Here is a 26,911-nt window from a genome sequence, read left to right as displayed (position 1 = left end):
ATGGCAGGCCTGCAGACACAGTTTACATGGGCTCCTATGGGTGGCATAATACATAATAAATGCTGCAGCCCATGGGAACCCCTGATCCCCCAATGCCCTGGGTACCTGGGTACCATATACTAGGGACTTATAAGGGGCACCAGTATGCCAAGTGGGGTGTGTGTGTGGTCCAAGCAACCAAATTTAATGGGAGAGAGCACTGGGGTCCTGGTTAGCAGGATCCCAGTGAACACAGTCAAAACATACTGACAACAGGCAAAAAGTGGGGTAACCATGCCAAAAAGAGGGTACTTTTCTGCATCTGACAAAAGCAGAAACCCACTGACCTATTCACATTATATACACTTTGTGATCTGCATGTAGACGGCCTTTGTAGCAGGCATAGTAACCCTGTACGTTATGATGAGTCAAAACTTCCACTAGACAAAACTTCAGTCTCTCTCCAGAATGACCATTAATCACCGGAATTATCTTAAGATTTTTATTGTTGCCTGAAAACTGTTGGTGGCAAGGAACATCCAGCAGGTGCTTTTAAAGTCACAATATACTTGCAAACATAGCACCCCCATCCTAAGTCAGCACCCAGTGTGGCAGCACCGGTTGCAACGCCCTAGCTGCCTTACCTAGCCCTGTCCATCTCTTAGGCCATCTGGTTCTTCCTGGGACCCATGCTGTGTGCTGGTCTCTCTGCTGTCTATCCAGCAGTGTCAGGCTCTGTTCCACCATAGCCTGTGAAGTCCTGTAAAGCCTGTGAGCTGCCACAGTGCTGGCTTTGCATCCACAGGCCATTGGCAGGAAATTAGATTTACAGACAGCCCTTGCCCTTCAGAGCGGGCTTTCACAAATACCAGGAAGGCTGAGGGAGAGACAGGGGACAGAAATGTTGGGGGGGGCAGGATGTCAACTTAGGGGACAATAATTAGCACTGGGGCAGGCAAGCTGGAGACAGAGGAGAGAAGAGAGTGAGAGAGAGGCGACAGAAAGGGGGGCCCTAACAAACACTGGCGCACAGGGTGCCACTAGCGCGCTAAAGCCTGCCCTGCTCATATCTAACAGTAACTCAACAATACTGTTTTTAGAAAGGGAGATACTCTGCAACACAGCACTGTATTTAAAAAGAAAGGGAGTTACTTAGCAATAGTTTATTTAATTACCCAAACCTCCTTACCTTCTCAAATCTTGCTGCTGTCTTCAGGGTTCGATCTTCAAGGGACAGGAAGGGTCGGGCTCAGGAGGGACTGGATGCACACAGCAATCAACAAAGGGCCTCTCCTCCCCCTTTGTTCTCAGAAGTGCAAACTGCAGGCATCTGTGGCGGCAAGGTGAGAAAGAATCCCTTGTGTGCTGCAGCACAACAAAAGGGCAGAGGGCGAGTGTCCTGGAGCCAGGTCACAGGTCAAGTGCAGGGCCATATAGGTAGCGCTTTCATGCGCTAATGGCCCTGCGAATTACAGGAGAAAGGAAAATTCTTCTGTCCCCTCGTCCCCCCCACCCTTGTCCCCCGTGTCCCCCCCACTCCAAAATCTGGGGGGGACATATCCCCGCGTCCCCCACACTTCCTACGCCCATGCTTAAAATGATAGGCTTTTGAGTGCGCTGGGTCCACCCGGGCCTCAGACCCGGTAGTAATTAAAACTGGGCATTGACACGGGTCGCTATCGGGCCCTGAATGCAAGTCCTTAAGTCATCTGGCAAAAACACTGATTGAATTCGGAAAATAAATCTAAAAACCACTAAGGTAATTCAGGTCAGTGATTTAGTTCCTGTTTATATTTCACGTTTCAATCTTCCATTCGCTAAGCGAGTTAACTATTTCCAGGATGTTGTTTGTTTGCAATTTTTTCCATGTAGATCTTGTATAGGGCTTTATCTTAAAACAGCTAATGATCATTGACAACCACATTAGCTGTGTCTGGTTTTAGGTATGGCCCAGTCATTTTGTCATATGTCCGTATACAATAACAGAAAGCTCATATAGGCACCAAAATACTGATTGGGTTGCACACTATTCGCATTGCAGAAATGTAGTGTACTTGTTTAAACCATGCCCTTAATTACATAGGCCACACCTGTTTTGGCGCCCTCCCTCATACACACACGTATACATTTTTTGTATCCCACTTAAAGCCCTACTGGTAGGGCTGTTTCGTGATTTCACCAGAGGGATGGAACCAAACAAGTAAGCAGTAGTTGGTGTGCTAGTAGCAGTGAAAGAGTGAGCCAACAGGTGGCATGGCCTCGTGATGGAAGAGTTCCCAGCATCCGAGGATGTACCATTAACTGCCAAAGAGCAGAAACAAGATGGTGCATATAGTGTTGTTAGCTAACAGCCCATTATGATAAGAGGAATACAATGTATTAACATTAAGCACATTTCCGGTTGGCCCACAACTTCAAAGACTCCATGGCTACTGAAATCCCAATGATTTAGTACATATAATCACTGCATAGTGTTGGGGGACCTAGGCTCTTATGCTACCTAAATAAGTGACACGGACACATGATTACTGTCTTGGTAACAGGCCTTGGGCACGTGCACCCAGGCTCTTTTCTTTTCAGGGTCACCTGACCAGTGACACCTGTGGTAGATGGGTGTGGGGGTGAGTGTGGAAACCAGCCCTTGAGAAGTGGCTGGTGGAAGCACGTCATCTTGAAACACTAGAATAATCCAGCCGGACTCTACATTTCTCCCAAACTTTATTTAAAAAAAAAAAAGTCCAACCTGTGAGCGAGAAAATACACACTAAAACAAACACCACTGAGTCTCTTCAGGCAGTCCGCCAGACATGATGACTAGACAGATGCAGCTGGGGGTACCCGACATCAAGGCACGCCTTTGTAGTTTAACCAGACTACTCTGGGCATGAATGGCAGTGTTGACAAAGTCTGGATCCCTCAATCGCCTGTCTGTGATGTTACAGTTCACTCAGGCACTGCTGGTCATGTCCTGCTGGGCTCACAGTGTTGGAGTCTACTTACAAAGCCCACTGAGATGTCGCATCCTGAACAATCATGAAGTCTATTTACAGAGTTCAATGCGGGTTCATCAGACGTGGTGGGGAGTCCATGCTGGGATCTCTTTGAAGGTGTTCAAACTCCATGGATAGCAAACCTGCAAAGACTGAGTGTATGAAATGGGTCTTTGGTTGGCAGTCAGGTTACCCCCTGTCCAAGCAAGGACCCTCACTCTAGTCAGGGTAAGTCACACACAATCTAAATTATCCTGTGTCTACCCTCTGGTAGCTTGGCACTGAGCAGTCAGGCTTACCTTAGAAGGCAATGTGTTAAGTATTTGTGCAATAAATCATACAATAACACCATATAGCACCACAAAAATACACCCCACAGTGTTTAGAAAAATATATAATTTGTATCTCATAAATGCAGGTCAAAATGATTAAAAATACAATAAGTATATGTTGAGATATCACTGTAAAGTGATATAAAGTGTCTTAACTTGTTTAAAAGCAAACAAAGTCTCTTTCAAGCACAAAGTACCTGGTTTGCATGAAAAATCTCCGCAGAGAACCTCAGAGTAGGAGATGTGTGGAAACAAAGGGGTGTGCGTTGATTTCTCGGGCCACACACGGCGATGCGTCACTTAGTTTTCATGCAGGGACGGCTGTGCGTTGATTTCCAGCGCACAGTCGTGGATCCTCTTCGGGTTGTGGGGTTTTCAAACGCCCCGGGGATGATGCGTTAGTTTCCTGCGCTGGCAGGGCAAAGTCACAGGAGTTGCATCGATTCGGTGGGCGTTGCATCTAATTTTCTACCGCTTGGCAGGCGGTGCGCTGATTTCTCTCTGGAAGTCGGGCTGCGTCTTTCCGGCTTGGCTGTGTGTCTATCCAGTGGGCCGTGCGTCGAATTTCCAATCGCTACGCTGGCGCTGCATCGATCTTCTCGATGCGAAGTCAGGATGCGTAATTCCGGTTCGGCGTGCTGTGAAATTTTCACCGCAGTGCAGGCTGTGCGTTGTTTCTGGCAGGCTGCGTGTCGAATTTCACCACACAAGGAGTCCTTCTTGTAGAGATGAAGGGGGTCATTCCAACCCTGGCGGTCAATGACCGCCGGGTTGGAGGACCGCGGGAGCACCGCCGAGAGGCCGGCGGTGCTCCCAAGGGCATTCCGACCGCGGCGGTAAAGCCGCGGTCGGACCGGCAACACTGGCGGTCTCCCGCCAGTGTACCGCCGCCCTTTGGAATCCTCCAAGGCGGCGCAGCTAGCTGCGCCGCCGAGGGGATTCCGACCCCCCCTACCGCCATCCAGTTCCCGGCGGTCCGCCCGGTAGGGGGGGTCACGGGGCCCCTGGCATGGGCACTGCAGGGGCCCCCGTAAGAGGGCCCCTACAAGTATTTCACTGTCTGCTTGGCAGACAGTGAAATACGCGACGGGTGCAACAGCACCCGTCGCACCTTCCCACTCCGCCGGCTCGATTACGAGCCGGCATCCTCGTGGGAAGGGAGTTTTTCCCTGGGCTGGCGGGCGGTCTTTTGGCGACCGCCCGCCAGCCCAGGGAAAAACTTAGAATACCCTCCGCGGTCTTTCGACCGCGGAGCGGTATTTCGGAGGGGGGAACTCTGGCGGGCGGCCTCCGCCGCCCGTCAGGGTCAGAATGACCCCCGAAGTCTTTTTGGTCCTAAGACTTCAGGGAACAGGAGGCAATCTCTATCCAAGCCCTTGGAGAGTAGTTCTTCAACACAGCCAGAGAGCAGCAGGTGAGTCATTTGGGCAGCCAGGCAGTTTTTCTGGACAGGATGCAGGTTCTGTTTCCAGTTTCTTCCCCAGGAAGTGTCTGAGTTGGTAGGGGCAGATGCCCTGTTTAAATACCCAAATGTGCCCTTTGAAGTGGGGGGACTTCAAAGAGTGGCTTAGAAGTGCACAAGGTCCCCTTTCAGTTCAATCCTGTCTGCCAGGGTCCCAGTAGGGGGTGTGGCAGTCCTTTGTGTGAGGGCAGGCTACTGTCCTTTGACATGCAAGTGTCAGGCCCCCGCCCTCCCAGCCCAGGAAGACTCATTCACAATGCAGCTGTTTGCAAGTGAGGCTGAGTATCCTGTGTTTGGGGTGTGTCTAAGTGAATGCACAAGGAGGTGTCAGCTAAACCCAGCCAGACGTGGATTGTAAGGCACAGAAATATTTAAGTGCAGAGAAATGCTCACTTTCTAAAAGTGGCATTTCTAAAATAGTAATATTAAATCCAACTTCAACAGTCAGCAGAATTTTGTATCACCATTCTGGCCATACTAAATGACCTTCCTACTCCTTTCAGATCAGCAGCTACCACTCAAACAATGTATGAGGGCAGCCCCAATTTTAGCCTATGAAGGGAACAGGCCTCACAGCACTATAAAAATTAATTTAGGAGTTTTACACTACCAGGACATGTAAACTACACAGGTATATGTCCTGCCTTTTGCCTACACAGCACACTGCCCTATGGGTTACCTATGGCATACCTTAGGGGTGTCCTATATGTAGAAAAAGGGGAGTTTTAGGCTTGGCAAGTACTTTTAAATGCCAAGTCGAATTGGCAGTGAAACTGCACACCCAGACCTTGCAATGGCAGGCCTGAGTCAAGGTTAAGGGGCTACTTAAGTGGGTGGCACAATCAGTGCTGCAGGCCCACTAGTAGCATTTAATTTACAGGCCCTTGGCACATATAGTGCACTCTAGTAGGGACTTATAAGTAAATTAAATAGTCCAATTGGGTGTGATCCAATGTCACCATGTTTAAAGCGCCTATGCTCTTTAGCACTGGTTAGCAGTGGTAAAGTGCGAGGAGTCTTAAAACCAGCAAACCAGCAAAAACAGTATCTAAAAAGTGGAGAGAGGCAGGCACAAAGTTAGGGGTGACCACCCTAAGGCTGGCAGGTCTAACACGGAGGATGAACTGGATGAAAAAGGCCTCGTCCTTGAGGGCCTTGGTGCATCCTAATGTCCACTGGAAGAGCAGCTTCAGGCTTCCCTCTCGTGCCAGGACTCCATCGTGCAGCAGTCTTTTTGAGGCCCTTTTGCCGGGGTGCCACTGGACCGTGTGAACTGTGCATGGCCTATTGCAGGCCGAGCAAAGGCATTGCTGAGGAACAGCCAACAGGATCACATCCAAGTTGCTCATGCAGCCAGGAAGGGTGGTCAACCCTCGTCTCAGGGTCTGTGTGCTCTGTCTATCAGGAGTCAGGTTCATGGGCCTTCATCAGATAGTCTTTTGGTGACCTGTCACCGTCTGTGACCTCAGTGCTTCCAGGTGCCTGGTGTGGAGCTGCCTTGGACACATCTCTCTGTCGGGATTCCCCTCTCACTAGTATTCTATTGAGGCCCCTGGCCCCGCATTTCTATGGGACTGCTTGGGCTGTGCGGGCCTCTCGTAGGCCGTGCAAAGGGGGTCGCTGCAGAACTCCTAACAGGGCCACGACCAAACCTCATGCAACCTCATGGTTGGATGGTCCAGTGGTCGAGTATACTGCCTTCAACAGGTTCATGGGGGCTCTCAGCAGTTTTCTGGGTGGTCAGCGTCCTACGGTGCCAAGGATACTATGTCAACCTCTGGTCTTTTTGCTGACATCAGACTTTACTCTGTTGATGCAATGCTCCTTGGGTGTTTTGGGTGATACACCTGGTGACAATGACGATCTTACTGAGTGATAGTTAGATCAACAGGTGGCAGTGTCTTGCTTGAGGGTCTTAGTAGCCACTTGCGTTTCCTGTCCAGCATGTGCAGTTACGAGCAGGGATGCCATCTGTGAAAAGTAGCCGGTGACAGGGTGCTGAACGGTCTCACTGAGAAGTGTGGGGCCTGGAGGTGGTTCACGCGTGCTGGCAGCTTACAGTTGATCCACCAGCGGAGCTGTCTCTAGTGACGTCTGTTCACCCTGGTGGCTGGCTTGTGTTGATGGATGCCCTCTTCATTACTGGTATGAGTCCTCAGTCCTATCGCTCTTCTCCCTTTCTCTTGCATACTTGTGGTGTTTCTGATCTTCTGTGTGACAGGTCTGTCACACACTTTTCTTCCTCAAACCTTCACAACTTAGCGTTGTGCTACGTTCCTCTCTCTTCTCCTCTCCATTTCCTTTCTTGAGGTCGCGTTGTGCCACTGTTTGGATGTTGCGTCACATGGACCTCTCACTGGCTTAGACCTTTCTATAGGACTTAGGGCCATATGTACGAACACTTTTTCCCATAGACACAGAATGGGTAAAAACCTTTACTACATCTGGCCCTTAATTCCTTTTCTCGTGGACCTCATGCAGGTCCTGTCCCTTCCTCAGGGATGTTCATGGTGGTCTGCTGCCTGACTGGAGGGTCACCTCTTCTTTCTTCCTGTCTTCCACCGAAGGCACAGCGCTTGCGACTCAAGACTGTTCAGTCGTGGCACTTGCTCCTGCCTCCATTCCGGTTTGCTTGGTGCAGTCAGTCGCTCCTCTTGACAAGCTCAATGACGGGCCAACAATGGCCATCTGGTGCTGGGGTGTGGTCAGCCGGTGCGGCCTCTTCCAATTGGCATTCCGTCTTGTCCTGTCCCTCTCTCGGGCTCCTGTCCATGTTGTCCGATCGTCAGGTGTGGCCACCTGCGCACCTCTGTTAGTTGCTCTGTCTTTCTCCATGGGCGCCCTTTACTGGAGCTTGACATGTCTGTTCTTGCGGTAGTGGCAGTCCTCCACTAGGTACGTGCAATGCTATCCTCTTTTGGCGCAGTGGCAGCCACTGGGGGAGGTGTGCACACTGCACATTCTACTCATGCTTTCACTTGGAGCTGCTGTGTAGGACAAAGTCTCGGGCAGTGTCTCTTCCTTCTTTTGCCCTTGTGGTCTCTGCTACAGCATGGGAGACAAAGCAATATTCATGTCACTATTTCCACCTGGAGAGTTAGTGCTGAGGGCACTGTGGCTACAGTTTAGGTTCCTCTTTGGTCTGTTGCTGCAGGCAATGTGTGGTCGTGCTGTGGGACCTCTCTGCCAGTCTCTTGTTACAAAATGATGTGGTCGGTTGCGGTGCAGCACGCGGTTGCCAGGTGACACTGCAGTCACTTTCCCTCTGCTGCTGTGGCTGCATTCCTCGACTGGCAGGCATGAGTGATGGTGACACGGGCTTCCCTCCTTGGCATGTGCTGCATCCCTTCAAGTCGAGGGCAACTGAGTAATTGCCTGTGGAATACGGCAGCCATGAGGTGGCGGCACATGCCAACACAGCTTCTTATGACACAGCAGCTCCTCTCCTTTTGCATGCTGCCCGGAGCACTCGCCACGCCGGTGGGGGTATGTACACTGCTTTATCATTGCCACGGGAGGCAAACAAGCACTTTCCTTCCTCCCTCCTGCAGGCTCTGAAAGGGGTGCCTCTGGGTTCAATATAATGGCCATTGCTAGGGTTGCTGCAATCCTCTCCAGGCCTTAGATCTGTCTCTGCAAGAGAGGGGAAGGGGCCTCCCTCACGACAAGGCCACACCACACTTCTCTCCCTCGCTGGGATACAAATGGCAGCAGGTGGGGCTCACAGCATTTGAGGGGGTAGACTCACTCCCTAGCAGGTATGGACATGCATGGCCTGCTCTCCTCTAGATTTTTTCTGAAAGGGGAGCGCGCACTCTAGTGGCCCTTTGGGTGTGGGCTTGGTGTACACCCCTGCTGGCGGGGTGCTGCACTCGACTGTTTCTGCTGGCCTGGCTGTCTTCTTTGGTCTGGTGCGATCTCATCGCCCACCCACAGGGGCACTTCTTACATGCGGCACAGACTGCCTGAGCACGGCAGCGAGCTCTTGCAGGCATAGCAGGGGCTGTCGCCAGGGTCAAAATGGCAGTCAGTAGCAGCAGGCAGCTGCTGCAACAGGTGTTGGTGCCTCATTGGGGGGGGCTCCTCCTCCTCATTTTTTCCAGTTGAGAGCATGCGGGGGTAGGAGACGACCAGTCTCCGCACTCTCCTCCTTCATGGAATAGGACTGCAGCTGCAGTACTGACCCTGTATTCCTCCCCAGGGCATGCAATAGCGGCCGAGGCTATGCATAGCTCACTAGGCATGGCGGCAAGCTGCCCAGCCATTGTAGTGTTGGGGAACCTAGGCCCTCATGCTACCTAAATAAGTGACACAGACATATGATTACTGTCTTGGTAACTGGCCTTGGGCACCTGCGCCTGGGCTCTTTTATTTGCAGGGTCACCTGACCGGTGAAACATGTGATGGATGGGTGTTGGGTGAGTGTGGAAACCAGCCCTCGAGGTGTGGCTGGTGGAAGCACATCATCTTGAAACACTAGAATGAATCCAGCCGGACTCTACAACTGCCTCCACCATACCTCTCCAACTGAGGCAGGAGAGACAAAAAAATACACTAATAAGGACGACTAAGCCAGAAGTGAAGGATCTTCTTCCCATGATCTTTCATACATGGAACAGGACTAGAGAAGCACATCCGGGGCGTAGCTTGGTCAGTAAGACAGGAGGGGTGTGAGCTTCAGATTTCCCGACAATCATGCAGTTACATAATGTTAAAATACATTATATTACAAACAGGACGCACAAAAGGGGCTTAAGGGGCAGCAGAAAGGAGAGGAATGCAGACTGGTAGGGGTTCCAAGTGAGATAAAGCACATTATTTTGTGAAATAACCAACATTTTTGATGTCTTTTCAAAGAGAGAAAGGGAGAGTGAGTGTGTGCATCTGACTGAAAACACCTGTACCCAACTATTTATCACAGCATATTTATTAGGAGGGTGTAACACCCCGAACAACCCCCTGAAGCTATGCACCAATGCACATCTTTTTATGAGAAGGTCATCTGTGCAAAGTGGTGTTCACAGAAGAGCATATAAGCAGGAAACGTCATGACTGTAGAAACAGAGCTGCAGTTACACCTTAACAAACTCTAACTGCACAGTGACATCCATTCAGTGTGAAACCTCAATTTAGTATTAGCTGTTCTAACATAATGAAAGGGTGGCATGAATGAATGAAGAGACATGTATGTTCCACTACTGTGAAATAACTTGCTGTTTGGGCACTTTCTAGCTGAAGCAGAGAAGGCATTGTGATTAGGGTAGCTTGTGCTTTGACATGTACTGGAAATACTTAATGTCAGGGAGGCATCTCAGTTACTGAAAGATGACTATCTATTTGTCAGGTGGCAAAGCTGGGATGTTAAAACATTTCTGAGTATTACAAGGGGGTGTCTTTAAAGTTGGTGCAATGGAAAGGTTTGCCACCCAACCTCACAATCAGTGGCAGCTCTCAATATTTTGAACAGTGACAACCCTATTGCCACGTTCAAAATCTACAAGACTCATCCCTAAACCTTACAACGCCCTTACCAAATAATAGCTATATATATATATATATATATATATATATATATATATATATATATATATATATATATATATACACATTACCTACTGGCGATCGCTAGTAGATAGTTACAGTTAGGACCTAATTTCCATAGGAAGAGTGTGTTTTGTTTTGCCAATAACTTTGGTGCCACTTGACGAATCTTCACAAAATTTTCAAAACATACTTCAGTTCAGCTGCTATCCTGAAAGTTTTGGGGTGATCCGTCAAGTGAAGGCTGAGAAAAAGGGGGGGTCCCAAAACATGTTTTCCATATGGTCTTTAGACATGCCTACAGCCTAAACATCTGAAATGAATGAAACCAAATTTGGCAGGAAGCTAGATCCTGTTCCGCAGATTGCATCTTTTTGTGATATGGTGTAAATTCATACAGAAGTTTTAGAGATATTAAAGGATAAAAAATATAGATATCTAGGGACACGGATCCTCTGTGGATCCAATTGGCCCCATACTGATTTGATTGGCTGCCACTCCTTCAACAAGGATGTGTTGCCAGCCATCTTGGGACACTGCTTCAGCTGAGTCCCACATAAAAAGTGAAAAAAAGACAAGGTTTCAGGGGCATGTCACCCTGAGCCCATAGCTTTGGTTTAGGAGTCTGTCATGGACCCAGCACAGGCTAAAAAGCTGTTAAAAAAAAAAAAAAAAAACAGTGGAACCAGATCTGTGGATTTTCCTGACTTTTTGTTTTTTAAATAGGGCAGTCTTTTGCCCTTTCCTTTTATTTTGCCCCCGGGGTAGACAGGTCCCAGGGGCATTAGGGGCTTTAAAGAGGAGGGGGCACACAGGCCCCCCCTTCTATGGGCTTGTATTAGCCCCGGGGACAGCCACCTCTCCGGAGCTAAAATAAATGAACAAAGGGGGTCTGTTGAAGACCCCAAGGACCACCATTGCCCATGGGCAAGTACAACATTGGAGGGGGTCTGCACGACCCCCCTTGTGGAGCCATACATGGCCCTGGGGACTGCCACCCCCTGGGCTGGCTCCTTCTATGTTCCAGGGTTCCCACCCCAAAGACATAGCTGCCTTTGTTTTTACAGTGACTATATATATATATAATATATATATGTATAGTAAACACACCTTCCCATACGGAAAGGAAAACTCAAATCTCCTGTAGGTGCAAAGATAATTTTCATTTGGCTGAATGATGATTGGCAACTTTACTATTTAGTTGCAGTGTGCTTAACGAGGCTGGGAACAGAGCAGAGTTTCATTTTGTAAACAATCAGCAATTGTGCCTGGTGTCCGTGGAATCAGCATATTTTCACAGCAGGAAATATAAGAATACAAAGTGAAAGATTGAAAGTTATCACCATAACGAAGTATCCTTTGGAAACCTAATAGGGATGTTACACTGAAACGTGAGCAATGCTACTATTGGAGAGCTTGTGTGCAGTCCATTCCAAGTAAGTGGCTGTTCTCACTTTGTTAGAATGGAAATGATTTGCAAGGCAGTGCCTTTCCTTTAGGATTAATAAAGAACAATAATGAGATACTGTTGAGAAGGTGCCTGTATAAGTGCGAAGGACGGATTTGGAAACAACATTCGAATAATGGCCTCTGATATTGAAACAAGGAGAAAGGAAAAAGCTAGCAAATTATTTTTCTCTAGGACATCAGATGGTTCTACAACTAAGGAAGTGGAAGGAGGGGGGATTCAGGTTCAATTGAAATGTGATAGATTAGAGAAGTTGAGTATCAAAGAATTATTGAAATGGTGGGAAGTGGAGTCTCTACAACAATATGTCGATGCAGAAAGAGTACCACGAGGATTGAGGATTTTCACAATACCAACATACGAGAATCCGGACCCTTAAATGTTAATGGAATGGGCGGATAATTCAAAAATTTATTAAATGACTATGATGCGTATATTGATCAAATATGCACTGAAAGACAGAACAAAATTATTAGCAGAGATTGAAAAGCTAAAGCAGGAATTGACAAATATGATATCAAAGGAACATTTTAATGATTTAATGAAAAATGTACAGATTATAGGAAGTAGGATCTTTTTTATAATGAAGAGAAATCCATTACCGAATCAAGTACAGCGGGAGATCCCCAATCCAGTTTAAGTGAACATTCTGACAGCAATGCCTCAGATATATCAGATACGACTCAGACTTGGATGGAACAGAGAAGTTCAAGACAATGTTTTAAAAAACAGTTCCAACTCTTAAACCAAAACAGGACAGAGCAAAGGGCAGAACAAACTTACCAAGGAGGTGGAGACAGAGGCAGAGGAGGTGGAAGAGGGAAATGCAGAGGCAGGCAAAACGTCAAACAAAGATCCAACAGCAAAACCCCAGTGGGAGTAAAAACAAGGGACCAAACAAAAGCACCATGAATGTGGTAAATCTTCCCAACCGTAGTTTGACTGAGAAAGAGATTGACCTGTTATGTCTAGGCCTATCCTTTTGTCTGACAACTAATTTTGATTATGTTCAGAGTAGGGTGGATCTGTTTCATTTTGTGAGAAAATTGAAGTTGAAAAAATGGTTTGAACTCAAACCTAAGAATCTAAGGCAGGGGGACCCTACTCCGTCCATTAGTAAACTGCAGATTAGGGACATTGATCTATTACATACTACAGCTTTAGAGAACAATGACTCCTATCATGAAGACCCCACCTCAATTTACTCAACTCAGATATCGAATTAGATATGACCTGTACAAGTAATTTTAAACCTAAATCTACCTTTTTACTTATGATATCCTGTGAGGTCCTTAATGTGTCTGGGAAAGGTGTGATTAAAGACTTTAAAAATATTAGATATGTACAAACACAAACAAATCCAACAAAAAAACAATTCCAGCTATTGAAGGGGTTAAAAATGGATTCTGAGATAGTAATACGTGAATCAGCTAAGGGTGGCAACATTGTGGTCCTGTCTAAGAATATGTACCTACAAGAAGGTAGAAAACAATTAGCTGATGTTAATTGTTATGCTATCTCTAGTAAATCGGAAATTAAAGAGGCCGAACTTACTTATGTGGTACTATTGACTAATTGGAGGGACAAGAGCCTCTTTGAATGGAAAGAATTCCTATTTCTTAAACCTGATAAATCAACGACTCCCATTTTATACCTCCTTCCCAAACTACATAAAGATGCCAGGAATCCTCAAGGAAGACCAATTGTATCCTCTATAGGAACCCCTTTAGAGAATACATCCAGATATGTTGATCACTATCTCAGACCATTTGTTTCGGCATTGCCGGCCTACCTGAAAGATACTAGACACTTTTTGACTATCATTGAAGGCATATACAAGGAAGAGAACTATGTCTTGTTAACACTAGATATTACTAGTCTTTATACTGGTATACAACAATTAGGCAGGCATAGGGGCATGCAGTCATTTCTTTCCAGCAAGATCTCTGTCATATCTTCTACACTCAGAAATGCTTTTAGATATGATAAGATTTTGCTTGAATAACAACTTTTTCATTTTTACACAAAATTTACAGACAGACCGAGCCGCTCCACTTTGATGATGGGCTGGTGTGAGGAGCGTGTCCTACATGAGTACTCGGAATTTACAATTAACATCATATTATGGGTCAGATTTATTGACAATATTTTTGTGACCTGGCAGGGTGAAGAAAGCTGTGCTAGAAATTGTGTCAAGAATCTAAAAGTGAATAATTATAACCTACACTTCACAGAAACCATTAGTAAAGAAAAAATAGAATTTTTGGATGTGAAAGTTAAGGTGAGGGGTGAGCAGTTAGAAACAACACTGTTTCGCAAACCTACAGCAGTGAACAGCATGTTGTTTGCCACCAGTGCTCACCCTAAAAGCCTAATTAATAGTATCCCATATGGAGAATTATTGAGAGCAAAAATAAATTATAATTCTGAAAGTACTTTTGAGTTTGAGAAACAATGGTAAATAGATTTAAAGAGAGAGGCTATTCGAATAAGATAATAAATGAGGCTATAAGTAAGGTGGATCAGGTATCCCGGTGCAACTTATTATATCCTGAAACAATATTACAGAGTGAAGAACCCAAGGCTTTGAGGTTTATCACAAGTGTTTCTAATTAAGCAAGGAGAGTGAGGAAGATATTGACAAAACATTGGCATATATTGCATACAGACAATATCCTCAGTAAATACATTGCTTCTACCCCACAGATCACTTTCAGACGATCCTGTACTCTAAGCAAAAACTCCATAACTGAACGAGTTCCCACTAAGAAAATGCAAGGTTTCTTTTTCTGTAAAAACTGTAAAGCATGTATGAATAGTCAAGACAATAAGACATTTTTGATACCAAATACAGCTAAAGAATTTGAGATAAGAAAACATACATCATGCAACACAGAATATGCAGTGTACAGTGATGTGGATAATGCCCTGGATATATTGTTTTGGGACAAGGGCAACAAGTTTCATGTTTACTTTGTCCTTGGGACAAGTAGGCCTAACCCCCGCAGCACAAAACACCTTTGGCAGCCAATTTACAGAGAAGGGATGGTCTGCATTTGAGGTAATATGCGTGTACATAAGTTAATGTTGTTTGAATTTGTATTTATGGTTCATTATTGAAAAGCCTTTATTATTAGGGTGAGTGCTGAAAAAAAGGTTTTAAGGTTACACTGGAGTACTGATAGTGGTTCCAGTAAAAAAAAAAAGTGCACACAAATTTGAAAAGTTTGACAACATGAGGCTAAGTTCAATGCTCCCAGAATGCTCTCTGATTACATGCAAATGTTTTCAGAAGCTTGTAAGCAAGAGTGATGATTCGTTGCTTTCAAAATATAATCTTCAGAAAAAAATGCATGTAGTAAATGAAAACCGCTACTATGAACTTTTAGGTGCTATTTCTTTGAAGTGTCATTTAGTAAAATGTGTTGATGCATGCTAGTTTTTCCAAAAAGTATTACTAATGAAAAATCAGTGTAACATTTTCAACAAGATTATGGGAAGCATGAAAATAAACAAGCATTGGTAAAGCCAACCGATCCAACATTTGTTGTAGGTCTTTTGGTTTCGTCAATGCATGTCTTGTTTTGATGTGGCTTTTGTAACACTTTGTTGTTGTGGGAGCTGCCAGACCCTCACCATTGTAACGAACACTGGCAAAAAGCAAAAAAAAAAAACCTTTTTGGTCTCAAAAAGCACACATTGCCACTAGTAGTATAACATAGCTACCTTGGTGCGGGAGACCCCTCTAGGGGACCCCCTCAGCACAGCACCTGCCTTTTGTGGGTCTGGAGGGGGGGCACCTCCATGTCCTTTGCAGAGGGGCCCCCTCCAGTTTTGTTACACCACTGATTGCCACAGTAGTTCCTGGCACTGAACAAAACTACTTTGTGTGCCAATATTCTTCTTGCAGAACAGCAGAATGCGATCACTCACAGCAAAGCCAGCCGATAGATAGATAGATAGAGAGAGAAATAGACTATTAATAAAAACAAAATGTCTTGGTCAACTCCAGACCTAATTAGGGACCCAATTCTTAAAGAAAGTTGCAAAAGTGCACCCATGCTATATGTCTTTGAATTAGTAGCTTTCATGAATTCACAAGAACTTACAGAAGTAGACAAGGAAATCCTACTCCTAGAAAATATCTGTGAACAGTATTTTAGCACAAGCACCTATGCATGTATAGATTTGCTCATGCGAAAATCTATTGAACGTTTACAAGTTCACGTTGACTCCAACCACTTTTTTTCCCAATCCTGGAAGAATTTCTACTTCTGCCATTGTCAGGAGTAAATTTCCAATCTGTCTCAGTATGGGGAAATATTAGAGAACAGCTAGTGAACATCCTTAAAACATGCAAGTTAGTAGGTTTGCAGACTCAAAGGAATTCCAGCCCTGGAACTATTGCTTACTGCTTCCTTCAGCCCCGTTAGGTATATCTGCTGAAAGGTAGCAAAACAGAGAAATTGCCATAGTAGGGATTGAAATTGCAAGTATTCAAGCCCTACTATAGCATTTGCCCTGGCATGATCAGAGAGGCTATTATCAGAGCTCTTACAGAATGAGATTGCTGCCATAATTTGTTGCCGCACTACATGGCACCAGAGGGACAAGTAGATTTTTTTACAGGACAAGTAGATTTAAGAAGCAACCTTTCCCCTGGACAAGTAGATATTTTATTAAATTCCACACCCCTGAGTATATTGCCTGATGTGTCGTTGTGGACGAATGTATGTGGGTAGTACCATACATAAAGCTAAGATGCGTGTGCTTGAACACATGAGAGCTATTACACACAATGACGCTTCATACCCTGTTGCCAGTCACTTTGCAGAGTTCCACTCAAGCAATTCATACTTGCTATGGTTTATGTTCATTCACAAAGTTGGGGTCGATAGCAGAGGAGAAGACAGAAAGAAAGAACTGCGGGTACTGGAGTCAAGATGCATTTTACAGTTTGACACTCGGATACCTCAGGGATTTAATTCAGATGAAGAAATGTCTGTCCATTTATATTGATATAGAAGACTAGCTGCTGTGTTCTCCTAATCTCTTTGTTTCATTAAGAAGTTTGCTACCCATGGTTTTAGGACAGTCCATGGAAATGTGGACAAGCAAAGATAGTCGAGAACTTTGCATAGTCTCTGCATGCCCACTTGGGCGGGATTAAGATTACTACAGACTACTGCTACAGTCATGATTACATGTGTGGTAAAAGCCCACTTGGGAGTAGTATAATGTGTAATTTTTGATTTATAATTTATCATTATGATTTATAGATTGCAATATACTGATTTAAATGTTTTACTTCAAACATTTTTACAACTTATATGTATGCAAATTGACTGTGGCCTGCGGCTATATATGTTTTGGACTAAGCAATAGATATGGTATGCCCAATTTAGGATATAGGTAAAAACAATAAATCTCAAACATTATAAAAAATACAAAAAATATTAAAAATAAAATAAAAATAAATTTGCCTATTTTATAAAATTAGTGGATTGGGTTTGATAATTGTATTATTGAGGACTTTTGATATCATTTTCAATTTAGTATGTTTTGTAGCACAGAAGGTGTTTCAATAGCTATTCAGTATGCTTTACTAATACTAATACTATTCCAAGATGGCGCCTATGGTATTAACGCTGGATAAGTCCTTTTATTGTTTCTATTAGATTTATATTTGTGTTGGTCACTTCACTCCTGTTACAGGTGAAAAAGGTCAGTTGGAACCGAAACTTATCGGGAGAGGTCTCGATAAAGTTTATCTTCACACCTACAGGAGATTCAAGCGTTTCTTTCTGTATGGGAAGGTGTGTTTATAATATTAGAGACAGCCGGACCCCTGCTCAAATCACTGCTGTTACAGTTCCAGTGCATACCAGCACTTTGTGGTTTAATATATAAAAATATCCATTGTTGTAAAATCATGTGTGGTAAAGGCATATGCGTGGTAATGACTTGGTGGTAAATGCAATGAATGTAAAGGCATTTGTTGTAATTAAATACATCTGTGTACTGGTCATAGGGACCTAGATGTTTCTGGTGCACAGACTAAATATTGAACTGCCTCTAGGAAGCTAAACCAAGGACGGGCCAGGGTGCCATGAATGCTGTCAAGTGTGCACAGGTATAACCAGAAAAGTCTAACCTAAAGAATGGTACCGTACCCCAACCTGATTATGAGACTTGGAAACGTTTGAATCGGAATACCTGAAATCGAAGCCAAGGGAAAACCAGACCCCATTTTCTCACCATCCCTAAGGACCCACATTATATAGTGGTCTATTAAACACCCGCTGCTGGTTAAGCAGAGATTTGCGTGCTGTGATCTGATCATTAAGTCAAGTTTGGCATATTAGGCTTCACTGAAGCGTGATGGGATGGGTCATATAAGCCTTTTTAAATGGCTTATGGCCTAATTTATATTTCGCTGGATGAGTTACTCCGTCACAACAGTAACTGATATCCTGTCTACCGAAATAAATTCCATTATATGTTATATCCTGTAGGATTTCTATTTCAGCGTAAGGGATATCCGTCACTGTTGTGACGGAGTGACTCATCCGCCGAAATGTAAATCAGGCCTTTTGTTTACTCTGGATACAAATTTATTTTAAAAGTTCATAAGACTAAAAGGTAGGGGTCTCTCAATTTTAGTCAAGGGTGATTTTTATTTGAAATAACATATTATCATACAGATGGGGAAGGTAGACATGGTATATGTGCCAATAGAAATTTCCAGCTTTTGATTCAGGATGTGTGTTGATAGTGTGTATGCCCACAAAGTTTGAGCGCAAGAGTGATACGGGTCATCACCCATAGTTTAAAATCACAAACAATCAACCCACGAAATTTGAGTGCAAGAGTGATTAGGGTCATCACCCCTAGTTTAAAGCCACAAATGATCAGGAAGCTCTCATTATGTATGAAGATAAAACAAAGCCTAGAAATGAGTTACCTTCAGTAATACCAATTTCAGTATCACCCTTCTGGGCTTTGTTTCTTTGATCTCCACACTTTTACGAGAACTTACTGATTTTTGGTGATTTTAAACTATGGGTTGATGACCCTAATCACTCTCGCACTCAAATTTTCATTGGAAAAGTGGCTGAGCTCCAACTGCCAATAACAAAAGGGAAGAAAACACAGAGGCTGGAAGACGTTCCATGCTTGCCTCCACTCTACACTCAAACACACAAAAGTAGTATGGTAACCAAATTTTGAAGAGGCTTTCCACTAGAGTTTCTGTCACCCTATCACTATACTTCCTATTTAAGATATTGGCAATCCCAAAGATTTGGATAAGGTGGGCTCACTCATGTAATGTGACATGCTTCATCATCGGTCACCTTGTCCCACCCTGGTAAGATGATACTACCAGGGTGGGCTCAACCTCAAGTGGGACTAGATTGGGTGAGTTTTTAAATATTATTCTTTCTGGATAACTGACTCAGACCCAGTTGGTGCTAATAAAAATATCTCTGGGTAGACCACAAAGTATCCTTTATTAAGGTGGAATCCAAGATATAGCTAAAAAAAGACCATAGGGGTATTTTTAAGAGACCATCAATGGGTATTATGACCCATGCGTGACTATTTGTGCCAACATGTTTCTGCCCTTCTCACAGCCTATATAGTTCTCCGGCATTCATCAAGAGTATAAACCCTCACCTTGATTCAAGCAAGGTAATGAAATAGCTCTTCCTTTAATACTTTGTTATAAATACCTGGAGGGCAAAAAAAGGAAGATAGCAAACAGTTTTTAATGAGTCATATTTCACAGGTGGGTCATTCCACTTTATTTCACCATATTAAAAACCAATTATTGATGTATATACATATACGTACAATGGTGGCACATGTTATAGAACACACACTGACATATTCTGCATGCAGAGAAACGTGACAGAGACACGTGAAGAAAGACGCACATGCACATATTCCATGTTGGTAATCTACATTTACCTAGTACTGGAGGACCCTTCGCCTCTTGGTCTGCTCTGGGTGGATGTCTCCCGTAGTCACACACTGGGGACAAGGTAATGGTAAACTAATATGATAACTTCACATTGAAAAGTACCATGTAGGACCTCTATGTTAGGACCCAGCTGAGCATAGTGCTAGCTTGCCCCAGCTGCCCCACAAAGATATTACTTAGTCAGCTCCCGTTGCATGTGCCCCTTGTTCAAAAATCAACCTTCCGCCCCCACACTTACTTCGTCAAGTAGAAGCGTCCCTGTTGCCCCTACCTGATCCCATAGAAAAGATGACTGGTAAATTGTTCGTCTCCCTGTGGGGACATTTTATATGGGCAGTTTCACGTTGTGTATATCAATATGCCTGTTGAAAAGCCTGGTCACTAATTACTGCCCATACCTTTGTTTCCTTTGTTTTCTTTGATTGGCTGCCTAATTAGGAAGAACTGATGCCGGTGCACCATCGTTAGTGCTGGCGGTTGTAAGTTGAGGAAATGTGTGGCCACATGGCTGAATCATGTGACGCAAATGCATCCAATCACTGAGTCCGGTCGGCGCACAGCAGTATGGGACTTTTGATACCCACTGTCGGCACGTCCGAATTCATGTTGGCAGCTATGGTGTCAGAGGACGAAGCCATCCAGCCGTATCACGTGGCGTGAATGCTTGCCACTCTGATGTAAAGAAAGGTGTGGCCCAATTATGTGACGCAAATGCGTCCAATCACTGAGCCCAGTAGGCACATGGCAGCATGGTGCTTGTGGTACCCAATGCCGGCGTCTCCCCATTCATGCTGGCGGCACTAGTGTCAAAAGGCGTGGCCACCCTACAGTATCATGTCACTCAAAAGCATCTAATCTTAATGACCTCCTGGTAGCCTGAGGAGCCCTGTCGCATCATATTGCCTAATATAGCCCCAACACCCTGTTAACAAGGGGACACCTGTGAGATGTAGTCTCCAATGCACAGCATTGCAGTATTTTTGCACATGCTCCAATAAGAGCATACAGTGCATGGACAGTGTAATAGGATTGCTCAAAGCTTAATCAGGAATGTAATATCCCGTACAAGGAGGGCTCATGTTTTTGGGTGTGCAGGAGCAGATTGTACTCACCATGATATTAGGTTTTCTGTTTATGGGGAGATGTAGCCCCCCATCTTTTATTCCCTCATTGATCTAATTCAGAAAGGTTGCTGGAACAGGCTAGATTTACAGTGAAAACTGCTCCCCAGTTACATTACCACAATTATACCCTATATAGTCTCCAGAAAGTACTATCTTCTGATGCAATGTTCTTCTCTTTATGTCATATTCCATTCCTTAAGAATGACACACAGAACCCTTTGCTATCACTTTTTTAGTATTGTATATGAAACTGCAATGAGAAAGGTTCTAACATTGACAGCTAGACCTAACTTCCCAGGACCCCCAGGGGATATCATTGTTGAGTCCCTGTCTATCTTTGTGGAGACAAAAGACCCAAAGTTATTCATACTTTAAAATCACCTAACTCATATTGTTATGTCTGTAATCACGTTTTTCAATTGCATACCATTCTATGTCATCTACTGTATGGTTTTGTTACATATAGTGTCTGGTAAGTTTTGTGCTGTCCCTCTTACATCTAATTGTACTCTGATGTTCCGTGATCCATGTGTTTACTTTCCTTGTTGTCATTCCAAAATATAGGAGGTTACATAGACATTTCAGGATGTAGATGATATCACTTGAATTCCAATTTTTAACGGGCTTAGTTCCCACGGTCTAGTGAGTCCTAGGTCCAATGATTTGCATTTTCTTGTGAACTGGCACACCCCACATCCCCCACATGGTTGGTGTCCTCTCAGGGTTGGGGTGTTCCACAATATCAATTGGGTTTTAATATTTGTCTTTCTGGGGCATGAGTGTACAAGTGTGCCCCAAAAGTTCTGACTCCTTCTAAATGAGAACAAAGGTTGTTGAATTCTCAGGTTTCCTGATTTAAGGATACCCAGTGTATTTTCTATGAGTTTGGTGACTGCATTGGAACTGGGGCAAAAGGTAGTGATGCATACTGGTCTTGGTCTCTTGTATGTGCCCAGCAGGGCATCTCTGTCATTCTTCCTAGCTTGTTATTGTGCTTTTCAATAGTTCGTTTTGGGTAGTTTCTTTCTCTCAGTTTCATAGTAAATTTACTTGTGTGTTCCTGATATCTGGCTACCTCTGTGCAATTGTGTCTAAGTCTCAAGAACTGTCCTTTTGGTAAACGTTCTCTCGAGGATTAAGGGTGAAAACCATTGAAATACAACAAACTGTTCCTATCAGTGGGTTGGTGGTATACCTCAGTTTTAAGGACTCCCCCGCACCCCTTATGATATATTCCTAGAGCCCATAATGGAATCTCTACATTGCTCATTGTGAATCATCAGAAAGGGTCAAGGCTTTTGAGCCAAGCATTGAACTCAGTTGCTACTTCTCTAGTACCTTTCCAGATTACTAGGATATCGTCAAAGAATCTTTTCCATAATCTCATCTGGTTCATGAATGGATTTTTATCATAGTACACCAATTGGGTTTTAAAATTATGCACATATAGGCAGGCCAGGCTGGGGCACAGGTACTACCCATGGATGTTCCATGTGATGTAAATCGAAATCCCCCTCGTACTCAAAATCATTTCTTGTTAGGACCATATTGGCACCAGTGGTGCAACATTGGTCCCGACAGCCCCCGTGGTGAGGGGGGAATCTCCAATGGGCCCTCTCAGCACAGCACCCTGGCCTGAGAGCCCATGAGTGCATGCAGAGGGGGGCCCTCTATGTTCTTTGCAGAGGGGCTCCCTCTAGTTATGTTACACCACTGATTGGCACAGTCTAATATGAATTCCACTGGTGTCATTGTATTATCCTGTTGGGGTGTTAGAAGCTGTTCAATCACCTCCATTGTAGCTCTTGTGGTATATTGGTGTAAAGAGATTCAACATCTAGAGAGAGTAACAATTGTTTGCCTTAGTCAAACCTCACATTTCCCCTTTGTTATCTTTTTATTAGGATGCCATATCGTTCACTACTGCTTCCATGAAAAAGTCGACAAATTTTGACAGGGGTTCCAGTGCTAAACCTATTCTAGATACTATCAGGCATCCGGGAGAGGGATGTATGTGCTTATGCACTTTGGCAATATGTAAAAACAAGGTGTCTTTGGCTCTTTTTAACTGAGAAAGGAAGACTCCTTCTCTGTTATCCAGCCTTTTTCTAGGCCCCCTTTCACTAGGAATGCTATCTCTTCCATAATGTCTGGTTTTGGATCTCATGAGCTTTTTGTAATGTGGGGTGTTACCTAGTAATCGTATGCAAGTGTGATACATCTCTTTATGGGGTATGACAGTTCTGTCCCCCCCTCCTTGTCTGCTGTTTTTGTGATCACTGAGTCGTTGTTTTTTGGTCTGCTAGTGCCTCTTTTTTCAGCTTTGCCTAAGTTCCTGAAGGTTTTCTGTCTGTTTTGTGTTAAAGATTTTAGGCCTAGATTTACAGCCTGTTCGAAAGTAGCTACCTCAGGAAGAGGTTGTTGGATGGTTGGGGTAAAGGAGGGTTTATTGTGGAGACCAGCGTTGGACACCTTGTCGCCTTCTGTGTTTTCTCCCTGTCAGGTAGAGAAAGTCTTGTAGTCTGATTTTGCAAAATAATTCTGGTACCTTCATTTTCGGTCAGAAAGGATCATCTCTTGGTGTAGGGACGAAGCCTAGGCCCTTGTTAAAGGCTTGCATCTGTGTCTCTGTTAGTATCTTAGCGCTTAGGTTAATTATGTTGTCAGTTACGACCTGCTGGTCCCTGGCTGTGGTTTCTTTGTATTTTTTGTTCTGGTTCCGGGTCTTTCCAGGATACCCTGCAATTTGCTTTTCCATCTGCCTCTTCCTCTGTCCCTGTCTAAAAAAAGAAGTAGATGGTGGGGTTTGCCATAAGCATCTCCTGGTCTAGAGTTTTGTCTGTAGTTTCTCCTCCCTCAGCCTCTCCTACTATTGGTTGTCAATGGCTTATCGGAGGATCTGTCAGTACTTGAGAAATTATTGCTCTCCTCCGATGTAAACGAGGAGTTGCTCTCTCTTCTGAAATAGTCCTCCCAAGTGTATGGATAAACTTTCTCATGTGAGAATTTCGCTAAAACCTTTTGGAATGTATTTATCTTTGATTGTGTCAGGAAATCCTTATATTCCATTAGACCTATACTGATCTCTTCTATTTTTTTTAAAGACAGTAATGGTCAGTTGAGTTGACAGTAATGGTCAGTTGAGCTCCAACTGCACCAGGTAGTGCACGGAAAACCTACAAGGCTGGCCACAGCCTGGACTCTCTCTTCGACCCTTTACATAAGTAGGTCACAAATATTCCTATTATTAAAATTGCTTGATTTGATCACTAGCTCATACCATTCATATTCCTATCACCTTTCGGCGTATGGGTCTTGGATTGCGTTTAAATAAAATAACATAGATGGATATTTTAAACACTAATGCATTGCAGAATCAAATTACCCGTAATTGTATAAATATACATTACCTACACTTGGCATCTTTTTCAGCATTGGCAGCTGGTCATCCCTGAAAGTAGAGATGTCGCAAACTTCCCATGTGTTCTCTTTATTTTCAGACTTGGGTGCTCTTACACACAAGTGTACCCATAGACTCATGCTAAATATTTTTCTCTCACAAACGCACTTGCACACACTCACACTTTCATAATCACTGACCCTCACTCAAACCTACAGGTGTGTAGGAGCTCTGATTTGAACTACCGGCGTACAGGCGTTCTGCTTTAATAGTGCAGCAGGTGCAATTGTACCAGGGCCCTTAGGCCCTGGTGCATCTGCACCTCCTGCACCATTGATAGAGGCACCCCTGACTCCCTCTCACTCCCTCTCACAGTCTGAGAAACAACACTGATTTCTTTTTACATACTTTTTTCCTTTGCTGGCAACTCAGAGGCTCAATGGCGGCAGCCGAGCAGGAATCTGGCACTGGACGCTGGAACCTGCAAGCCATGATTCCCAACGAGAAGCCAGTCAGAGCAACAGGGATGAGTTTCATAGGAAGACCCACCTCAAGCCCTCCTCCTGCTACAACTGGAAGCACAACCCTATCAGAAGGTGGGACAGTGGTAGGGGCAGTGGTGGCTCGCAGTGCACAGAAGGGATGGGGTGCTGCACGTGGGGGGAGGGAAATAAAAATGTAATTAATAAAAAATAAAACTCTTACCTTCTCGCCGCCACACCCTGCTCTCCTCCTCTGCTGGCTGCTGGCAGGCACAGGCTCCCAGCCTGCCCTGCGGCCAATCCTAACGCTGCTCAGAACAGCGTCAGGATTGGCTTAGAGAGCCCAGCCAAGGCCCTACCAGGCTGACTGGGAGCCTGTGCAGGCTCTCTCCAACCCAGCAACTGCTATTGCTGGGCTGGAGAGAGCCCTGTGCGCATGTGTGTTTGGCCGGCCCGAGACGGCCGGCCAGATACACATGTGCTCTGAGGGGGGAGTGCTGTGCACTCCCCCTCACTGCTCGTCACCCCGCATGGCCCGCCCCTTTTACTAAAAAACAATAATTAACATAGTTAATTATCGTTTTTAGTAAAAGGTTTGTTGCTGCCGCTGCTGGCGGGGAAGTGGGGGGGAGCGCTCCTCCGCCCTAAAGGAGGAGCTGCCCCTGGCTAGCAGTCCTATCCTTGCTGCTCCATGTGGCTCCTGATTGGCCTCCGCAATGCATTGATGTGCGCCCTGACAGTCACATCTAGGCAGATAAGCATGCTCAGTATGTCTGCTAAATAAAGAGGATTTCACCTGTGTAAGGGGATCACAGCAATCTAAAGCAGAACCGCCCCATCGATCCTCCTCCTACTCCTATCATCACAAGCCTGGTGGAGAGGGCAAGAGTGCTGACCTGAGCACAGCGGTTTTCATAAAAACTGAAAAATCATGTTTGCATGAACACTGCTAAATTAAACGATTAACAAGCACAATAATTTAATTTAATCGGCTGTGTGGCGGCTCACAGGTGCCAGGGCTGTGCCTTAAGCCCCTGAAAAGAACCAACCATTTTCAGATGGATTACTGAAAGCCTTGATAAATTGATTCTGTTACTGTATTAGAAAACTATGTGAAAATAGTAGAATAAGTTCTCAGATAAAAGTGCATTACAAAAACGGAGCAAGGAGCAACTGGGGAACGAGTGGAGATAGGATTGTGATCCTCAGACAATGGATATATTTATACAGGAGCTTAAGAGAGAAATGAGCTTCTTATGATAAACAAATATTGTCTCTAATCTTCAGTGAATGACTATAATTATTAAACGTTGTAACATATCTGTCTGACCTCTGAATTCTAGCCAAAAGGAATTAAGAAATTCTGCTTTTGCTTGAAGTTATCTGAAGTACCTCTCCATTTTCACAGCAGCAATAAATCAATCCTTGAAATGTGGCAATACTACTTCTGTGCTTCAACACCCAGTGGCGACTCCACTGCTACAAAACTTCAAGCAGACATCACGTTGCCAACTACAGGCAGATTTCCAACATGTCACATAAGGTCACACATTTAGAACAGACAGCCATCAGTCAATTTCAAGCCTAGATTCAAGTATGTAATATTCTAGATGACTTTCAAACTCACTTTCGCCCATATCTCTTCACCGAAACGATATCCTCATCACTTATAGATGAACTGAGACTGATGGGAGATGGAGGCAGTGTCAGATACCTAATCCTCCTGGATGCCATCTTTCACTATATCTTACTGCAAAGACTGATGGTATGTGGATCCAATGTAACCCTCTCTTGTTTATCTCATGGAGATGTCAGTCAATAACACAAGTGTCTTTCTTGTCTTATTATCTCACTGTACTGTGGAATTCCTCAGGGCGCAGCAGTCTTCACTTTTCTTCAGCATACACCTATGCCTGCTGTTATTCGTGCTTAAATCATGGGGTCTCTGATATCACAGCTATATATTGATGACTCTACTCATTTTCAAATATGCACCATCAATATTTGAAGAAAATATGCAGTGTGCTAGCCAGCTTCTTGCATTTGACAGATGGATGAACTCTAATCACTTTAATTTAAATCAAGACAAGCCAGACATTTTTGGTGAGAAGTGCACTTCCAAAGGATCTCTGACCTGAACAGCTTGGTT

The 26,911-nt window shown here is 44.5% G+C and overlaps 1 protein-coding gene across 1 annotated transcript in view; it reads left to right on the top strand.

Annotated features, from left to right (window-relative positions):
• The window catches only part of PARVG (parvin gamma), a 257,991-nt gene that overhangs the window by 191,648 nt on the left and 39,432 nt on the right, over positions 1-26,911 (top strand). The gene's annotated exons all lie outside the window — the stretch shown is intronic.

This window comes from Pleurodeles waltl, chromosome 4_1, assembly GCF_031143425.1.
Source record: "Pleurodeles waltl isolate 20211129_DDA chromosome 4_1, aPleWal1.hap1.20221129, whole genome shotgun sequence".
In the NCBI taxonomy this organism is placed as follows: domain Eukaryota; kingdom Metazoa; phylum Chordata; class Amphibia; order Caudata; family Salamandridae; genus Pleurodeles; species Pleurodeles waltl.
The sequence above is the reverse complement of the archived record's forward strand: the minus strand, read 5'-3'. Positions and strand labels throughout refer to the sequence as shown.